Here is a 19,085-nt window from a genome sequence, read left to right as displayed (position 1 = left end):
CTGAATGTGCCAGGATTCCAGCCTTTCATCCTCCCTGGGGGTTCGGGCTCCTTCCAGTTCCCATTGCCATATGCAGAGTAGGATTGAATCCTCACAGCCTCTTCCTGCCTTTCTCCTGGAGTGCTCCAAAGCTTCAAAAGGTGTTCCTCCCTTTGCTTGCAAAGTAGCTATCTGTGGGTGGAAAAAGCAGGATCTTTGGAATCAGGCTGGGTTTGAGCCCTGACTTATCACTTAGGACATTTTGCTTACCCTCTCTGAGCCTCAATTTGATCATCTATAAAATGGGGATCATTAATATCCGTTTCCTAAGATTACTGAGTTTGAAACATGATAATATGTGCAAAGCAGTGTGTAAACCTGGTGCATTGTAGGTATTCAGTAACTGCCTGGGTCTTCATTAGACCCCCTTTGCCTTGGAAATAAAGTTGAAGCCCTTTAGATCGAAACCCTAGACCATGGGTCCTAGGCCCGTCATGACCCGGTCCCCTCCCCTTGTCTTCCATCCCACCCCCATCACTTCCTGCCCGGTGCTCCAGACTCCAGCCACATCCCAGGCTGCTTCCCCTCTCTGCTTCTGCTTTACTGCCCTTTGCTCAGCTCAAGTTCCATTCACCGTTTAAGACTCAGCTCTGTGAAACAAGCCAGAACAAAGCCAACATACAGATGATGCTGTCTTTATGAAGTCCAAGCACACGTTGAACTAATCTATGGTGGTGGAAGTCAGAAACGGGAACCGGGAGAGGTTGACTGGAAAGGGGCATGAGGGAACTTTCTGGGCCTGGGAAATGTTCTAAATCTTGATTTTGATAGTGGCTACACAAATGTATGCAGTTGTCAAAACCCATCAAACTGAATATTTAGCATCTGTGCGTTTTGGTGTATATTAATATCTTAAAAAAAAAAAAAAGAAGGCATGCGCATCCTCCCACCCCCCGGGAATCTGTCCCTGTCCCGCCCAGGCTGGATTTAAGCCTCCCTTTGTGTATATAAAGGATCCAGCACATACTAGCTTCACAGTAACCACTAGTCCAGTAACAGGGCAGAAAATTTACCACACTACACTCATAGTTGTACAGAAAGTGTAGCTTATTTTTCTAGGGCTTATCCCTTCTTCCTTTGAGCCCCTCCTCTCCTCCAAGCTGGATAACAGAGGAAAACCAAGTTTTATTCCATTCTAGTAACTGTCTCAACCAACACCTGAAATGGGCTCTTTAGGTGACTCAGTTTTTCGTTCGAATGTCTCAGTCTTTCAGAGCCCTGTCCCCACTCCAGTTCCTCCTCAGGATGGCACCTGAGTGTAGCAGAGGAGAGAGATTTGCATGACTGCGCAGTGTCAGGGATAATGGGGCCTCAAAGCCATGATGACTCTTCTGGGTCTTGTTTGTGCCAGGTCTGGGCTGCTCCCTGGAGCCTAGCAGCTGAAATGCATCTGGTGCTGCCTGGCTTCTCAGGGAGTTGTGTGGGCAACATCCAGTGGAGGCCATGGGGCTGTTCATTCATCGCTGACCTCCAGGTCCCTGTGTGCTGCTAACCCATCAGCCCTCAAATACAAAAGGGGAAAAAGCATAACGATGTATTGTAACATTATCCCCATTTATTATCGTTATTCACTCAGCCTCTGGCATAGTTTCTGGCCACAAATGTTTGGTGCCTTAATTAACATATATTAGCTCCCCTTCCTCGTTCATCTGGTCATTTCTCCTCTTCCCTTGAAGGGGGATGGAAGGGAGAGAGATCCTTACATGCTCAAAGCAGCATTTGGGAGATAAGACACTTGGTACTCAAACAATACGGGATTTCATACTTTTTAGATAATAAGGCAGAAGAAAACTGCCCATATTCTCTAAATTTATTGAAACCCTAGGTATTGTCAGTAAACAAAACAATAATAAGTCGTTATTACAATAAACATTTATAAAGTGCCTTACAGTAATTTTTGCACAACATGGTGGCTGGCTCATTGTAAGCGCTCGGTGAATTGCTGCTGCTGTTACAGCTGTTATTTTAACCTCGGCACTGTCCCTCTTTCTCAGATTAAGTTTTGATCCCTTTTCACAGATCAGGAAACTGAGGCTCCGATACAGTGACCTGCCCAAGAGCCCTGTGTCGTGGGTGTTGGAGGCAGGTTGTGAACCTAGATCTTCCTGCTCCCTCTCCCAGGCTCCCTTCTCTTCCTCAGTCTCCTTGGCTCCTCCTCCATACCTGTCTCCCAGCCCCTCCGGTTCTCTTACAGAGTCTTGCGTGAGACGGGATTTCCCAATTTAAAGCAGCCCACAAGGAAAACCTGAAATTCTAAGACCTCATCTTCTTAGGACTTAAGCACAACCGAGCCACACGGGGTTAAAAAAATTTGCTTTTGATTTTGTCCAGCAGGTAAATTGAGCAATAAAGAAAAAGTATGAGCATGTTTAAACAATTGTTTAATGTCTCCAGCTTCTAACATTAGGTCATATATACACACACACAAACACCTGATAAATTGTTTTAGTAGGTATTGATGAGAGCAGAATGCATGCTACTCATTTTCTTCAGGCTTGCTAAGAGCTTTTTACATTGATTTAGAAGGTAATGCCCACCTGGAACCATTTCTAATTCCAGCAAACAAACCACCCTAGAGAAACTCTGAATTCTCTTGGCAGTTTGCAAATAGGTCATTAGTGTTACCGTTACTCTGCAGAAAACAAAAGTGAGCAAACCTTTTGACCTGAGTGTAGAAATCGAGACCTTTCTCCTGATGTTCAGTAGAAAGAGAGCTGGCCCAGGAGCGAGGTCTTCAGGCAGGAGGAGAATTAATCATTTAGTACCTTCCATTGTGACTCGACTGTGCTGCCTGTGCCAGTGGGCTCCATACCATTGTGCAGGTTAATAATTCACACTTGCAATGGCTTTGACCTCCCTGAGTTGGCTTCCTTATGAGCAGAGAGCACCCAACCATAGGAGGACACACCCTGGTCTCTGGGTGAGCTTCCATTAGGTCAGATCCTTGTTTGGCTCCCCCTTACTGCATCACTTGTTTCCGGTTCCGAGTGCTAATCCACAGTGCAGGGCACAGGAAGGCCGGCTGGTGTGGGGTGTGGGTTGAGTAATGGCCTCCAACAATCCAGATTCTGAAGCAGCCTCCACGGAGTGCGTGAGGGGGTCCACTGAGCCTGGTGCTCCATGTGGAATGGGGCACTGGTGATGCCTTGAAGCTGAGGCTTGGAGGAATCATTTAACCTTCCAGAGCCTCACCTCCTCAGCCTCCAAAACCAGACCCGTAGTCCTCGCCCTGCCTGCCTCATGGGGGAGGAAGTGATAACACTAACACTTGGTAAATGTTTACAGTTTAAAGCACCTTTAAATGTAAGCTGTTTGCAAAAGGTCAAATACTCTGTGATTCCACTCACTGAGCCACCTAGACCAATAAACTTCACAGAGACAGGAAGTAGCATGGTGGTTACCAGAGGCTGGAGGGAGGCAGGGATGGGGGTTATTGTTTAATGGGTATGGAGTTACAGTTTGGGAAGATGCGAACGTTCTGGAGAGAGAAAGTGGTGATGGTTTTGCACAATGGTGTGAATGCACTTAATGCCACTGAACTATACACTTAAAAATGGTTAAAATGGTAAATTTTACGTTCTGTATATTTTAGCACACTTAAACATACTTAAGTTGTTTCGACGTTCCCATACCCGGGATTCATCACAAGCTGACCTTGAATAGCATCCTTCCCACTTCTACAGGTCCTTGGAACGGGACCCCAAACGCCCTTCTCAGTCTTCTGTGGCCCCCTCCTCTGAGTGCACTGGTTGGGTAGAGGTCTCTTGACATCGCCACGTCTGCGTGAGCACCAGCTTGTGCCGGGCTCTGCACCAGGCTCTGGACACACAGATAGACGGATGGCATGGCCACCACCTGCCTTGCCTGCCTGGCTCCCTTTCCTTCCATGCTGCTCTGTTTGCTGTGCTGGTCCTTCAGCTAGAGTGCACTCTTTCCCTTCTTTCCCTGAAAATCCTCCTCGTCCTTAAAGTGCCAGCTCCGATGCCGCCTCCCTTCTGGAAGCATTCCCTCAACCCAGCCAAAATTAATCTCCCCTCCTCCTGAACTCCCACAGCCACCTCTTATATCTCCATTTAGCACATATTTCATTCTGTCAGGTAATACGGCCGTTTATAGTTCTGCCTCTCTTGTTGGATATATATTGGGATTTTTATAGTTCCAAGTAAGAGAAACCAGCTGGAGCCAGCCTTAGCATAAAAGTCATTTATCAGAATACGGGTGCCTTCCCAGACCAAGACAGTTCCTGGCTGTCTCTGTTCCTGCTTCCCTCGTCTCTGCCTGCTTCCTGGTCCATGTGGCAGGAGCAGATGGCACTCCAGGCTCCCAGGGGTGGTTTCTATTCTGCTTTGGTCCAGTGATCACCTCTTGACCAATTAACTGTGGCCAAGGGAACAGGATCACACGTACACATAGGGTGGCCAAAGCCCATGTATGCTGGGGAGGGGAGCCCCTGAGGGGTTAGCGTGAGCTGAACTCTGCAGGATTGGACACTGCAGACCACTCGGTCCTTCCAGCTTCCTCCCTGGGCTCCCCACTCTGCTCCCTACCCCACCACCATGGTGTTCTTCCTGCCTCTCTGGCCATTTTTTTTTTGTTTTCTTGTTTGTGGATGCTGCTTCTTTCATCCATCCCTAATATTAGTGTTCTCTAAGATTTCACTTATGCATCTTCCCATTTTGTTCATTTTCTTTAGATGATCTCAGTGAGTCCTATGACATCAATAGCTAACTGTTTGCATTCAAATTATAGTTACAGCTCAGATCTGAGTGCCTGACCCATACATTCTGTTGCCTAGTGGTTATCTCCATGAGGTATCCCACAGTGGACAAAACTGCGTGTACCATCTGCCTGTCACCCTCTGTGACACCCCCATTAACCTGACTCCTAAAGTCTCCATTTCTGTGAATGGTGTCACCAGCCACCCTCTGTCACCCCTGAGGTCATCGTAATGCCCTCCTGTTTTGTCTTGCATGAATCCCGTCAGGCACCCGACCCCGTTCCCTTTTACCTCCTGTCCACTGCCATGGCCTTCATTCAGGCCTGCATCGTTTCTTACTATCTTGTAACTGGCCGCCTTGTGCCACCTTGCAGTTTGTTTCCCCGTAGTGCAGCCCATATGATCTTTGTAAGTAAAAAAATCTGGTTATGTCAATCCCTTGCTTAAACTCCTTCAGTGGCTCCTCACTGCCATTGGAATAAAGGTCAGACTTCAAGGTGTGATACACAGCACTCTCCCTCCCCTCCCAGCCTTTCTATGCAAGTTCACCTCTTGCGTTCTCTCCCACCTTATAGTTTCTGAATGTGCCTTGTTCTCTGAGAGACCCCTCCATGCCTTCTTTTTTGGAATAAATAAGTAGATAGGATTCATTATTTACAAATGAAGCATTAACATAAGAGTGAGTAAAGAAGCACAGAGTGCTTCTCAATTTACAAGAGGGGGAGAGATGAAGTCCTTAGGTTCAGGGGAGGTGTATCTACCTCTGTGGTGTCTATTTAAAAGCCTGCTGTTGAGACCAAGAATAGTAATAACCCTGGGTCAAATATACCAGGCACCTAGAAACCTACTTCCACCAAAAAACCAAAAAAGGCCTAAAGGTTCCAACAGTGTAATTGGACATGCCCTAAGGTAGACCATGTTAAACCTGTGTTCCATATCGGAATCTCTTGCATCTAAGGTGGAAGCTGGAAGAAGCTTAACTGTCTACACAATTGGCACAGCCCTTAAACTGACTAACTTTCCTAGCTTCTGTTAGGCTTTGCCTCAGTGACTGAAATGGGACTTGCTTTGGGGCTGGGAAATGTCATGTTGGTGAGAAAGAAGATGGGAACACATGTTGAGTAAACAGCCAACAGCCTCTGTAACAACCTTGGTTTGGTGTTTCATGATGATCCATGTTTTACGCTGCTCCACACCAGATTGCTTACTTCCTGGTATCTGCACTGACTCACTAATTACAGAGATTTCTCTATCTTGATAGCTACAGTTGCCCAAGGTTCAAACTTTTGAGTATAACCTTCTGTCTTGTACTATTCTATTAATAATGTTTGGTTGCAAATAACCAAAAACTCAAAGAACAGTGGTTTAAACAAATACTGGTGTATTTTTCTCAATGATAGGACGTCTAGAGGTAGGCTGGCTCAGCTTCTCACCAGAGCCACTTGGCACATTGGCTTTCATCCTCATGGAGATGACATGGTGGCATCAGGTCTACCTTTAAGGGGAGAAGAAGAGTAGGAAAAGAGTTTTTCTTGCCAACTGTCTCTTTTTATTAAGAACCAGAAACAGACTTTTACTTAGTTTTTATTCACCAGAACCATGATACATGGCCATCTATGACTTCAAGGGAGGTTGGGAAAGAATATATTTAGCAGGGCATATTAAAGTACTGAACAAAATTGGGGTTATATTAACAAGAAAGGAGTAAGGGTTAGTACATTCACGGCCGACAGGGTCTGTCTATCTTGCATCAAATGTGTTTCTATTGCCATAGCTACTCATCATATTTTCTATTGCTGAAATCCTTTTAGTGTTGTTGTTTTATCTCTTGAAGTTCAATGTGTTCTCATACTTTTTTCTGGAAACCACACTCCCGAATTGTATCAGTTTTTCCACTATGGAGCTATTTAATCCGACATTCCTAATATGTATTCAAATCTTGTTACTCTTCTGTTAATAACGGTGAGTCTGGATGGTCTGCGCTTGACGCCGGAACATTAGAACGACTCAGTGCACGCATGGAGACTTCGTTCGCATCTCTACTGCTTGTATCAGTCATTCTTCACAATTGTTTAATTTTATGATGTAAATTTGTTGGGATTAAACTTGAACAGCTCATAAATAGTATAATTAATTTTTGTTCCACTTCAGTTCCGGTTACTAATTGATTTAAACCCACCGCTGTGTATTCTCTCTTTTCCCCATATATTCCCTGGATCACAACACCCTGGCGCTATTTTACTTTCCACCACAATTGTGCGATCTGGGAGTCCATGAACCGCATCTGTCTTGTTTATCATCTGCTTAGCAGAGTGCCTGGCTCATAGTAGGTACATCATAAACCTCGGTTGAATAATTCAATTACCAAATGACTCTTGACAATAATCAGCTACATAGCAGCAGCAGAGGCAGTCCCAGCTGGCCTACTGGTTCCTGTGTGCCTACCAATGTTTTATTTAAAAAGAAAAAGTAGAAAACATAGGCTACACACTAGACTATGTCCAGCTATCTTTGGCCATTTCGGTTGTATATTTAGGCTGTATTTGGATATTTGAACTGTATTAGGATATTTGGGTATGGTTGTTTCCTGTTTTCCTCTGAAAGGTGTTTATGTTTTATAGTCCAAGTGCCCAGAAAGAGAATGGCTTCGTGATTCCAGTTCCCGAGGCCCAGGGAATTGTTAGGATTGCTCTGACTCGGGTCAGAGTCTGCCCCTGCACCGGGCGTCTGTGTCCAGGAGGTGGGCCACTTGTAAAGTTCTTGTTGTAAGCAGTTAAGTAGGGGTGGAAGCAATGCCTAGAGAAGAGGTTTGAGGCAGACAATCCCGTGGAATGACAAGGCCGCCTCACTGGTTTTGCTGTTGAACTGCTTCAAGCCCGCCTCACTGTGTGTAACACATGCGCACTCGCGTTTCATTTATTCATTTACTCAGTGATCATCGAGCACCAGCTGTGGATCGATGTCCAGTTTTGTGGTCTGCTGCTGACCCGCTGTATGTTCCTTGTGCTCTCTATGCATCAGTTTCCTTATCTGAAAAATAAATAAATTAGGGACTGGCCCGGGGGCATAGCGGTTAAGTTTGCACTCTCTGCTTTGGTGGCCTGGGGTTGACTAGTTTGGATCCTAGGTGTGGACCTACACACTGTTTATCAAGCCATGCTGTGGTGGCATCCCACATATAAAATAGAGGGGGATGGGCATGGATATTAGCTCAGGGCTAATTTTCCTCAGTAAATAAATAAATAATGTGGTAATACTTTATAGGATTGTTTTGAGGATAAAATGAGATTTTATGTATACATCCTATATATATAATATATATTAATGTAGTATGGATAGAACATCTGTTACATTATATATAATTGTACATAAACTTGGCGCAGTGCCTGGCACCTGAGTATTAATGAAACGTCAGCTGTTACAAGTCCACAGTCCCTTTTACATAGTTCTAAAAATTGAAAGCTCTTGACAACCAAAATTTCTTCATAACTTTGGCAGAAAATTCTGACCTGATTTGAATTAAATGACTTGCAAAGCCTGACCTGAAGGGATGTGAGGATGTTTTAAGGCTTTATTTAGCCACTTAGTGTGAATATTCACACATTGTGCTTCAGAAATATCAGTGTGGCAGATTACAGGGTGCTGCCCCAGCTCCGCTGGCAAAGTTACATAATATTATCATTTTCAAGTGAAAAATTCTGGATTCCAAAACACATCTGGGCCCAGGGTTTCAAATGAGGGATTGTGGTCCTTGTATTATCTTTTACCAGTCTCATCCTCATCAGCCACACTAGATGAATGGATTATAGCCTCTGCCTGGAAGGAACTCTCAGAGCCCTGAGTGGATTAATGTCAGTGGCGTGTGTCAGAAGCTAGGTCAGAGGTAACCAGGGGTCCAGGGAGCACTGGGACAGCCCTTAACTCACGTAATGTGGAGAAGGTGATGGGGTTAAGGAAAGCATCTCAAAGGGGATGCCTGAGATGAGACTGGAAGAATCCGGTGTCTCCTCGTGTCAGGCCTGGTGTGGGGGACTGAGGATTAGGCAATGAAGAAAGCCAGCGTTGCCCCAGCCCGGAGGCAGCCCACTGTGCTTTGTAGAAGGCAGCAGCTGCCACTAAATAAGAGATTGCAGATGTGATGAGGGGTGTTCTGGATGCTGTGGGAGCCCATGAGAGGGAGCCAGCCTTGTCTCAGGGGTCAGAGGAGGCCTCCCTGCCCGTGTTACATCTGGTCTGAGAACCAGAGAAGGGATAACTAGGAGGAAGCCAGGTGAAGAAGCTGCAAACACATGGAACAGGTGGAGGAAAGTGTGTGTCAAGGGTCAGGAGGCTCGGGAGAGCCTGCCCCTTTCAAAAACCTGAGAGAAGTCAGTGTGGTTGGAGGAGACAGCCAGCAGACGGATGGTGCGAGAGAAGAGGGTAGATCACAGGGCTAAGTCAGACTACCACGGGGTGGCGTGCCCGTAGTCTGGTCTCTGAGTGTGGAAGTCCTGCTTTAAGGCTATTGTCCCAGCATTATTATTAATAGCACTGTCTGTCCCTGTTTGAACCATTAAAGTGTATGGTCCACCCTACTTAAAGGCCAACTTGGGGAACTGAGAATTTATCCTTAGGGAAGTGGGAATCCATTGAAAGATTTTAAACAATGCACATTTAGAAAAGTTATTTGGGATGATTTGGGCCACTAGGCTTTGCACAATAAAAAGGTCTTTTGTCTTATTCTCCTGATCATTCTGTTGGTCCCACGGGTTGCTGGAATAGACCCGGGGAAATAAACTCGAATGCTGGTCGGCAGAATGACCTTTGCTGCCCTAAGAGAGTGGAACTGTTTGCTAGTCTCTGTGTGTGCATGCTCATGGAAATGGAACCAGTATCTGACTATCCTGTGAAATGAAAATGTTCCCTCTCCTTAGCTGAACTCTCCGGAGTTCCTGTGTTGTCTGGACCACCCTCTGAAACAATTAGAGGTCTGTTTCTGAAAATTCAGGAAGGGTGGTGGCCTTTTCTTTCCTTTCTCCCTGAGTCTGGGGCGTGCGTTTGCCTGTGTGCAAGCCCGTGCTCAGAAGCCTGCCTTTCCTGGTTTGATTTTCCTTGTTGGCCAGAGCCAGCAGTTGGCAGACACTTATTTAGCAGTCTCCTGATTTCAGCCAAGAAAAGACAGAGGAGAATTCAGGAAAACCCAAGATTCGTGTTTTACATTTGAGTAGGATGCTTGCAGTGCCTCAGAGAGACACAGATTCACCTCTTTGGGAATTCCCGTACTCTTGGTTCTTATTTCTGTCACATTTTGAGTTCTCCTGTCTGCTGCTGGGAAGGTGGAAAGATACAAGCTACATGACAGCTGGTAATCCCCTTTAGGCCTGACAGTGGGGTGCATTTAAGGAGGTTTAGCGATAAGAAGATTAGTCCTCCGTGATGAGAAGGAATTGCAACTGTTCAAAGCTGTGAAAAGGCTCCAGTATGGGCTAGTGCCCTCAACTTGATGGTGGCGGTGAAGATAGGCTGTTGTAGATGGGAGGAGGTTAACGGAGCGCCCCTGGGTGAGCATCTGGGGACCCAGTGAGGGACCCTAGTCAGGCTGGCGCTCACCTGGGTGAGTTCATCTCAGTCTGGTAAACCGGGAAATGGCACCCGGAGAGATGAGTGATTCATCTCTCGGGCAGACTCACATAAACACACACAACGTGCACATACGCACACATACGCACACATGAAATACCAAAATTTATTAATTTACTCTCAAGTTAAATACTTGCAGTTTCCCCCCAAACACAAGCTAAGTTATAATTTGAAAGCCTAAAAAAAAAAAAAAGCCTTTTGTCATTTTATTCTTTAAAAAACCATGGTCTGTAGCCCAGTCCATATTCCATCTAGGGTAAACTCCGCAGTGAGAACATTGGCGTTTTAGAATGTGTCTACTACAGTCCATCAAGTTGCACGTACTCGCTGTAGTGAGGTTTTCAGACTTGGGGTCTCTGACCATGCACCAGGAGTCTGAGAGCACCACAGATTTGGGGGTGTTTGTGCACGTGTGTATTTCTCTGGGGAAAGAATCTATATATAGCTTTCATGAGATCCTCGCCAGAAAAAAAAAAGGTGAGACATGTGGACATCCACAGCTGGCTAATAATTTGACACCCTTTGAAGTGATGTTTTTTAATACTTGTGTAGTATGTACTTAAAGGGATGGTGTGTAAGATGGCACTCAGCTTTTCCACCATTGTCCCAAAAAATTCAACTCCGATCTCTACTTGTGTTTGCCGGTTAGCATAAGCGAAGCCCTGTAGATATCTAGATCTGTCATTACCTCCACACCGCCTTCCCTTCCAGTATTGAAACAGTTCTTAATAAGAGGAGAAACCGTTCTGTGAAAAAGGGAGGTATTTCCATTAATGAAGGCTGAGGGAGTTGGGCAAAGCATGAAGAAATGGGCTTCTAGAGTTATTGACCAACGCCATGTTCTTCAAGGATGTCTCCAGATGGTGTTATTCCTAAAAGCCTTCTATAAATGCTATCAGTGTTCCCAGCAGAGGAATAGCATTGCGCTTTATTGGCCGACAGAGAGCACGCTTTGCATTCTAGGGTGAGACCCGAGCTGTTCGGGAGGTGGCCGTGCACACAGCCACTCGGGCTCACCAGGCCGGCATGGGGTGTGGTGGTTCAGGCTCTGCCCCGCCCCTCCTGGGGCCTCTGCTTCCATTCTTGGATGCCTGCTTTGCCGTGGACTTTGGATTCTAGGCTGGCTTGATGGGATGTTTAATGCAGTGTCACTGTGGGGCTCTGATTCCATTCCCTGTCTCTCCTTGAATTTCACAGGTGAGATGCTGGCAACTCTCCCCACCTTTTCCATCTGATTTTTGGCCCGTTTCTATTTATGGCTCCAATACTCCTGTTTCAATAACAACAGATCTCAGGGGTGATGCTGACTCTCATATGAAACTGGTACAGGACAATAGCAATTAAGCATTAGCTGTAACCTAGCTTTAGTTTTCTTTGAAATCTTAGTGTAGAGTGTTCTCACTAAGGGCTTATCAGAGACTCTTCCACATTGTGTATTTTTATAATATTTACACTTTTCTTGAACATGTATGATTTTTGTGTGTGGTTTGTATGACTGTAATTAAAGCAGCGCTCAGAACACCCAGTTCTCAGCGTTGGCTCCAGCACTTGGATCCACACGTGTGATGGAGGTGGAGGTGAGTTTTCCAGTGAGGGATCAGCAGACTTATTGTGCAGTGGGCCAGGGAGTAAATATTTTAGGCTTTGTAGGCGTATGGTCTCCATCTCAGCTACTCACCTCTGCAGCTGTAGTGCAAAAGCAGCCGTAGATAATACGTAAACAAATGGAGGTGGCTGTGTGCCAATACAACTTTTCTATAAGCGCTGAAATGTGAATTTCATGAAATTTTCACATCACAAAGTATTATTCCTCTTTTGATTTTTCTTTCAACCGTTGAAAAATGTAAAAATCATTCTTAGCTTCTGGGTCATGCAAAAACAGATGGTGGGCTGCATTTGACTGATCCTGGCCTTCATCAACTTAGCACAAAAGTAGGCTATAGGGAGAGAAGTCATAAAAGTAAGCTGTGAGGATAGAAGTCGGTCAGTGTTTGCAGCCAGGGGTGCGGTGGGGATTGACTCATAAGGGCCAGCAGGTGACTTTCTGGCATTACGGCAATGTTCTGTGTCTTGTTAAGGGTGTGGGTTTCACAAGCGAGTACATTTGTCAAAACCGATCAAAGGTGTATTTAAGATCTGAACATTTCTTTGTGTGTACATTGTACTTCAATAAAAAGAAAAGGAACAATTGTTGCATAAGAACTACAAAATCTCAGTGGCATGTAATAGACAGTAAGTATTTAATCGCTCATTCACAAGTCTGTGGGTCAGCTGAGGCGGCTCTGCACGATCGTGTACCTCTTCTGGGCTAGAGGCTGGACGCAGGTAGGTCTTCTCTTGGCGATGGCATAAGCACAGACAGCAAAGTGAACAGCGTGTGCATATTTCAATCCTCCACATGTTATATTGCTTGAACGCAGCCTGACTGCAAGTGGCTATGTATCCTAGTTTAAGAAAATGTAAGTAAGATGCAAAAAAGCTGTATCTCTTATGTACAAAACCTGCCAAATCTGAACCTTTGAAAGGATGGCAAATGAAATCATAGAAGAGCAAAACAGGACTGAATATAACCAAGTCCCAGATATGTTTCCAGATAAAAATAGGTTTCTGGCAGATCAGAAAGGGCAGGGCCTCTGTTGTCCATGCAGTGGTGAGCACACCTGAGCTGGTGCTCCCTCTGCCTGGCCCTCCAGATGGTGATGCTGTCACTCTGCTCATGCAGCAGGCTCTTCCTGAGTGAACTCATCCTGTCCTTGGCTTCCACAGCCCCCTTTTGCTGCAGCCTGGCCTCCTGAGCTCTAGACCCTCAGTTCCAGCTGCCCACTCTGTCTCCCAGATTTGAATGCACCCAAAGCTGGCCTCGTGAACTGATGCTTCGTGTTCCTCTCTCAGTGAAACAGCACCATTAGCAAGCCAGGCATGTAGGAATCGTCCCAAACTCTTCACTCTTTCATCCCCAAATCCAAGCACTGGCTGTATCTAACTGACCCGTCCCCCTAAATATTTCACAAATTCTTCATGTTGCCATGGTCCTGTTTCACGATCTCATCATGATTTACCAGGACTTTTGCAGTAGCCTCTATGCTGGTCTCTGCACTACCCCTCCTTCCACTCTACCCGGAAGGACATCATCTGATCGTGCCACTCTCTTTCCCATTTGTGTGTCTGTGTTTTTAACGGCAGTTGCTCCAGAAAAGCGCACTTGGAGTCTGGAATGGGAGGGAGACTTACTTTTTATTACATGTCTTTTTATGGAGTTAGACCGTCTTACCGTGAGTATGTGTTTTTAATTTTGAAATACAATAATTATAAAAAGAAATATCAGGGGCCAGCCTGGTGGTGTAAGTTTGCATGATCCACTTTGGCTGCCCAGGGTTCGCAGGTTCAGATCCTGGGCACAGACCTAGTGCCACTCATCAAGCCATTCTGTGGCAGAGTCCCACATACAAAGTAGAGGAAGCTTGGCAGAGATGTCAGCTCAGGGCCACTCTTCCTCACACAAAAGGAAAAAAATGCAAGAATTTGTGGCTGGATTTTATGATTCATTGGCATCAGAGAAGGAAGTAGAAGGAAGGGTCAGATGATTTTGAAACGTGAAGCCTGAATTACTGGGAGATGATGGTGTTTGGGGAGCTAAGCAACATGCTGATATTCTGCAGTTATAAATTAAGGGCTTCGTCTTACAGCTCATGGATCACAAGCCTTGCCAGGCAGCATAGGGCCGCTTGGCTTCCTAAACCCCACTGCTTCTCCAGAGCAGGTTAGTGTTTCCATACGAGCCCTTAGTTGCATCCAGCGTAATGAGTAAATGCTGGTGCAGTACAGCATTAAGTTCAAAAACCAGGCTTTGGAATCATGATTCCAGATCCAAACACATTCTAATTCTGTAAATTTGGGCAAATTACCTGACTTCTTTGAACTACACTCCTCTCATCTGTGCAATGAGGAGTATTAGTAGTGCCTCCTCCATAATGGTATTTTGGGAATGAGATATTTCATGTAGAGCTCTTACTACAGTGTCTAGTTTGTCTTATACACTTGGTGAATACTAGCTATTTCTGTTAATAAACTGTGTGAGAAGCAGTTTTCCTCTTTTTGCTTAAAAACCTCCCCTGCCCAGAAGATCCTGCATTTGGCAGCTGCAGCTCACTGACCGGCTGTGTTGGGTTGAGTCCACTATGATTCATCCCTCAGAGTCGTCTTTACATTTTATGTTACTCATGTTTTCTCAGCCCTGTCCCCTCGCTCCGCCTGTACCCTCACCCCAATATTTTGTAGGCTTTACCGTTGCTTTCACTGTATTTCGTCTTGTTTAGTCGTACCCTGAGAACTGATCTAGAATGAAAATATCGATGAGTTTGAAAAGCAGGGCAATGATGGGATTGTATTTGGTTTTTAAAAGAACAGGTTGTTAGGCAGGAGGGACCGCAAGGAGGCCCATTAGGAGGCTGTGGCTGTCATCACAGGAGAGACATGGCGGAGGCCCGGGTTAAGGTGGTGGCAGCGAGATGGAGAGGAATGAACAGATTTTGGTTACAGAGCCAACAGGAACTGCTGATGGCGTGTTGGTGGGCATACAGAAGAAAAAGAAATCAAGGGTGATGCTGAATTGGGGCTTATGCACGCAGGTGCCGTTTATTGAAATGGGGAAGACAGGAAACGGAAGAGACGTAGAGGGAAATGGTGCATTCTGTTTTGGACATGTTAAGACTTAAGATGCCTATCAGACATCCAAGTCTGTGTCGAATAAGCGATGGCTCCATCAGCAGAGGTTTCAGAAGAGAGATCATCTGCGTGTCCCCTCACCCCGGACACTGCCTGCCCTCCCACAGAATTTCTCTGATGCCACCGTCCCTGACAGACTCCCGGCTGACGAAACTTGACCCAGTGTGGCGTTTTACTCCATGTTTTTATCTTTCATCCTGGGCTCATTTTTCACTGCCTCCTCAGTGTAAGCTGAATGAGCAATTAACAGAGTCTAAAATGATGCCCAGTATGTTTGATAACTAAGGAGTGATGAAAAACCATTTAGATTAATTTGTGCCCCAAATGTGCACTGTTATTCGGTGCTTTTTCAGAGAGCTAAATGGATTTTGTGAATTTTAATTGATGTTTAACTTTTAATTGTGTTCCTGTTGGGTAGCCAGTTGGAATGATGCCTAATAAGATGATGGGTGCACACACATTTGCATACAGCAGGCCTTGAGGGACAGCCAGGGAGAGGAGCTGGAAGTAAAGGGAGTGGATAAAATGGAAACACATTTATTTTCAGAAAAATGAAAAATTGCCGAATACTTTTGTTTTCTAGCCATCTTAAATAATGTAAGGTTTACTATTTTCTCTCGTTGTTGTTGTTATTTTTTTCTTTTTCAGAAATAACTTGTGTTGTAAGAGGAGCTAGGTTGTTATTTACAATGGAAAGAATTCTGATTTGCATAAGTGTACGGTTAAGATTACGAGCCAGACCAACAAGATGTTGTTTACTCACCGTCTTTTCTCTGTGAAGTGCTTTGCTCAGTGCTGTAGGGGGTACAGTAATTAGGCTGCTTTTTGGCCAAATCATTGGCTTGAGTAATAAGGAAATTTGTTATCTTACACAAGAAGAAGTAGGGCGGCCTCCAGGCACAGTGTCAAGTTCCTGCTCTCCTCGGTGATTCTCAGGGCTCTGCCCTCATCTTTAGGTGAGGAGCAAGATGGCTGCAGTGATTCCAGGCATCACATCCAGATCTGATAACATCCAAAGGAAAAAGAAGGGTTGTCTTTTCCTTGTGTGTCTTAAGTGAAATCATCTTTCCTAGAAGCCCCTCAGCAGACTCTCCTCACATCCCATGTGCCAAGATTGGGTCACATGCCCATTTGTAAACCAGCCACTGGCTGAGGAAATGGAATAGACTTAGACCAGGGGTTGGCAAACTACTGCTAGCCCCTTGTTTTTATAAATAAAGTCTTATTGGCATAAGCCATGCCCATTCATTTACATATTGCCTGTTGCTGTATGGGAGTGACCTGTGCCTGGACTTGAGGTGTCCAGGCCATACTGGTCAGAGTTCCTTCAAGGTGAGGAAAATGAAACCAGAAGCAATAGACCAGGAGGGCTGGCAGGAAGTAGGTAGACGTTCAAGACTGGACTCCAGGGGCCGGTTACATAATGGTTAAGTTCACATACTTTGCTTCGGTGACCCAGGGTTTGTGGGTTTGCATCCCGGCTGCAGACCCACATACCACTCATCAAGCCATGCTGTGGTGGCATCCCACATACAAAAAATAGAGGAAGATTGGCACAGATGTTAACTCAGGGACAATCTTCCTCAAGCAAAAAAGAGGAAGATTGGCAACAGGTGTTAGCTCAGGGCCAGTCTTCCTCACCAAAAAAAAAAAAAAAAAAATGGACTCCAGTCCTCTCTGAGAACTGAGGGGAGCCCAGGGAAGAAGTGCTCTGGGAAGAAGTGCTGAGGATTACAACAAGATCAAGGAATGGGGCTACACTGAGGAAAGTGTACCAGGGTTCAGGACACTGTCGTTGGAGTCTGCCAAAACATTCTCTATCCAGCCCTTCCTCCGTGTGTGTGCCTGGGACAGGTTACTTGACATTTCTGAGGCTTAGTTTTTGCATTTGTTCAATGGGGATGGTAATAATATCTGCTTCCCAGAATTGTTGGGAGAATTAAATGTGGTTTATTAAATGCTTGGTGCAGTTCCTGAGTTGTATACTAGAAGTTCTGTCAGCCACCTTAGGCTCCATTTACAGATGGAGAGCTGCTGACGAATTCCAGAACATATTCCCTGTTAGCAGGGATTTCCTCTTGCAGTGGCTCTGAATCCTGGCTGTACGTTAGAATCACTTCAGGAGCTTTTTAAAAAATACCGATTGTTAAAAGGATAGCCAGATCAATTCAATCCAAACCCCTGGAGTTAGAACATGGCATTGATGCTTTTTAAAGCTCTCCAGATGATTCTGATCTGCAGCCAGCACTGAGAACCATTGTCTTAACGTATCATCAGCCTTGGTTGTCGTTGGCTCAGGGCCTCACTGAATCTGCAGGTGGACCCCTCTGGGGAGACAGCCTGCTGGGGCTGTGGCCCGTGGAAACTGACAGGCAACTCTGAGCTTGAGATGAGCAGACAGAGAAGGGAAGCTGCTAAAAACCAGACCCACAAACAAATTCACCGATGCCACCCATGTGCCTGAAAAGAAGCACTGAGTGGAGTGGGGAGAGAACAGGCCACCTGAACTCTGAGCTGATCAGGCACACCTGGGGTGTTGTTTTTAGGATGGATGGAGATGAAAGCAGACACTGTCTTTGCCAGGCCTCTGGACTGAGCTGGGAAGAGTGGCAGTGTTGAGACAGGCGGCCTGTGCCCAGGCATCGCTGTCCAGTGGAGCAGATCACAGCATAAGACATTTGCCCAGAGTTTTCAGTCTGGGGAGACACAGTATGTGGAGAGGAGGAGATACGTAGGTTCAGGAAGCAGAGCAAGGGGTCAAGAGCTGCATTTCGATGAGCATTCTCAGGCTGCTGAGATGCAAACATTGAGAAGTAGAAACAGGGTTGACTGATAGAGATAGAACACGCATGCGTTGTTAAAAGCCAGTTGAGAAATAAATTCCACAGACGCTGAGCCATTGGCACACTTCCTGGGTCAAAGACATATTCTTAAAGCACCAAGAAAACACCAGGTGGAAAGAGCAGGATGATAAAAGGAACAGAGACCGTGTTCAGTGAACAGCAGTCAAAGAACTGAGGATGTTGAGCCTAGAGAAGGCTGGATAGCTGAGTGTCTTAAGATACTGGAAATATCAGCTTGTAGAAGAATGTTTTGGACCACTGAATAGACTTTACAGGGCATCAGACTTTTGCTCAGTGGTAAGAAATTGTTTTAGCATCAGGACTTCAAACTAGGATAAGATTATGTCTTGTGAGATGGTAAACTTCCTGTCACTGGACATATTCAAGCTGACATCATGAGGGGGTTCTAGTAGGACTGGGTCAGTGTAAGGGCTTCAGGTCCTCCACTCTCATTTCAGCAGGCTCAATACAACTTTTATTTGATAAGGTGTTGTGTCGCGTTGCAGGATTTTTTTTTCTGAGGAAGATTAGCCCTGAGCTAACATCTGTGCCAGTCTTCCTCTATTTTGTATGTGGGTCACCGCCACAACATGGCTGCTGACAAGTGGCGTAGGTCCACACCGCTGAAGCAGAGTGCACTGAACTTAAGCACTAGGCCATGGGGCCAGCCCCTAGAATTTCATTTCTTAAGGGGTTATGCCCCCTCCCCAACTTGGGTTGTTATGTTTCCTTGATTTCTATAACAAGGAAAGAAGCCTTCTGTCTTCCTAGCAGTCCCCATTTTCATTTAGGGATCTGTCTGTTTCTGGGGAAGCTGACCGTACCTTCATCAGGAGGTGGAGCGTGTGTGAGGGTAAGCTGATTTGTCCCTCTTGCCACTGTGAGGTTGAAGGTCACATGACTCAATCTGGACCAATCAGAGTGGATTTCAGGACTGTCATGGAGAAGGCTGGGACACAGACATGCTCTTTTTCTCGCTTGACTTGAGCAAGAAATTTGTGGTCTGGGGAGCTGGAGGTGGTGGCTGTCGTGCAGCTATGATAAGGCTAGTTTCAGAATGAGCTGACCTAAGGAGTGGAGAAATAGAGAAAATGGGGTCTCTGGCAACATCACCCTATGTCACCACACATCTGCTGGGTTAA

General features: G+C 45.6%; 1 protein-coding gene across 4 annotated transcripts in view; it reads left to right on the top strand.

Annotated features, from left to right (window-relative positions):
• The window catches only part of TMCC3 (transmembrane and coiled-coil domain family 3), a 244,454-nt gene that overhangs the window by 100,334 nt on the left and 125,035 nt on the right, over positions 1–19,085 (top strand). The gene's annotated exons all lie outside the window — the stretch shown is intronic.

This window comes from Equus przewalskii, chromosome 29, assembly GCF_037783145.1.
Source record: "Equus przewalskii isolate Varuska chromosome 29, EquPr2, whole genome shotgun sequence".
In the NCBI taxonomy this organism is placed as follows: domain Eukaryota; kingdom Metazoa; phylum Chordata; class Mammalia; order Perissodactyla; family Equidae; genus Equus; species Equus przewalskii.
The sequence above is the reverse complement of the archived record's forward strand: the minus strand, read 5'-3'. Positions and strand labels throughout refer to the sequence as shown.